At 49.5% G+C, this 1,823-nt stretch overlaps 1 pseudogene; it reads left to right on the top strand.

The window, feature by feature from the left end:
* Window positions 1-674: 674 nt before the first annotated feature.
* Window positions 675-782, top strand: LOC143937534 (U2 spliceosomal RNA; annotated as a pseudogene).
* Window positions 783-1,823: the final 1,041 nt, after the last annotated feature.

Below are 1,823 nucleotides of genomic sequence, written 5' to 3'. Positions count from 1 at the left end.
GAGGTCTCAAATGCTGAGCTCAGAGCTACTGCATCAGGGGAAAGAACGAGTATGTGAGGAGGTCTGAATCAGAGAAGTAGCTCACTCCTGTGATGGTGAAGGTGAACAGTAAGGATGAACCGAACACCCCCGGTTCAGTTCCCACCAGAACCTGCGAACAGACCTAAACTTCGTGTGAACTTTAGAACCCTATTAAAGTCTATGGGACTCGAACGTTCAAAATCAAAAGTGCTAATTTTTAAGGCTTATATGCAAGTTATTGTCATAAAAAATGTTTGGGGACCTGGGTCCTGCCCCAGGGGACATGTATCAATGCAAAAATAAGTTTTAAAAACCGCTGTTTTTTCGGAAGCGGTGATTTTAATAATGCTTAAAGTGAAACAATAAAAGTGTAATATTCCTTTAAATTTCATACCTGGGGGGTGTGTATAGTATGCCTGTAAAGGGGCGTATGTTTCCTGTGCTTAGAACTGTCCCTGCACAAAGTGTAATTTCTGCAGAAAAAAAAGTAATTTAAAAGCACTCGTCGCTATAATGAATTGTCAGCTCCCCATAATCGGCTCTCCATAATACAGATAACAGTCATTGAAAGTCATTGATAAAAATAAAAACAAGCGTGGGGTTCCCCCAAATTCAATTACCAGGCACTTCAGGTCTGGTATGGATATTAAGGGAACCCTTCTCGGCCTTTTGGCTAAGATCAAGTGTAGTATCTGTTCTTATCAGTTGCCAAAGGAGGCGCTGGTCCATCCCTATTTGAGAGGGTTTGGGCGGCGCTCTCCGATGGTGTAATTTGCATCCCGAAGGATGGTTTCGGTAGGGGCCACGTCGTGCCGCCCGACAGTATACTGGGGGCCGATGCATGGTTGAGTCTGAGCCATCTGGAAGGATGCCCCTGGTGAGGGCAGGTGCTGCCTGGTCGGATCCAGAGGGCCGGGTTCCCGGCCTCTGGTCTGGATTGGGGTAGCTCTAGCCCCGGGCAGTTTTTCGGAAAGGAACGCTGGTTACTCCTTATGGATGAGGGGGAGTGCCGGTTAGTACATCCGAATATAATTAGGAAGGAGTGATGGGAGCGACGGTGGAGCCTGATGGTAAAGGGCTCTCACCAAGCTTCCTGATCTTCATGCCTTCCTGTCTGGGGTGGGGGCTGCTGTGGTCTGGGCCGGGGGTCGGGGGCGGTCTTGAAAGCCTATGGAGTATGTGCCCCTGGAGTGGCAGTCCAGGGGTGCCTAACAATCACTGTGAGTGAGGGTCACTTTGATTTTGGGCACCACGGTCACTGCACCATGACACGCTTTTTTAGCACCTGCCTCTTGGGCCGGGCCTTTTGGCTGGGACCAGAGGAATTTTTTATTCCCGGCCGGAGGGCCTGGTCGTTGTTTCACACAACGACCACCTTTTCACTCTCCTCTCCACTATCCCTTCCCCACTTTTTATTTATTTTCAGTGTGTCTTGTCACGTCTTGTTTTGTCACTTTGCACGTTTGCTGTGATGAGTAGGGTCACAGGTTCTAGGGCCTGTCCTGAAAGTCTGGTGTGGGGGTGGACATGGCCTTCTGGCTTAGTTCACCCTCTGCCTTAGGGTTTGGGGTCTTCCTTCGGGGGAGCCCTACCTAGTATTTGGGTGGGTCTGTTTCGGCAGACCTTCCGAAGAACGGGGTCTGACTGGTTTCGGCCAGGAAGACCAAGTTTTAAGTGTTCTTGTCCCTGTCAGGAGCCTAACGCCCCGGGGGATTCAGGACAAGGTCCTCTGATTTTAGAGGACTTGTGTACCCGTCTGCACTTTTTTGTGTCACTCTCTATGTGTGTGCACATTTTTTATG

The sequence above is a fragment of the Lithobates pipiens genome, unplaced genomic scaffold (genome assembly GCF_037356315.1).
Source record: "Lithobates pipiens isolate NorthernLeopardFrog02 unplaced genomic scaffold, aLitPip1_a1.2 Scaffold_28, whole genome shotgun sequence".
NCBI lineage: Eukaryota > Metazoa > Chordata > Amphibia > Anura > Ranidae > Lithobates > Lithobates pipiens.
The sequence above is the reverse complement of the archived record's forward strand: the minus strand, read 5'-3'. Positions and strand labels throughout refer to the sequence as shown.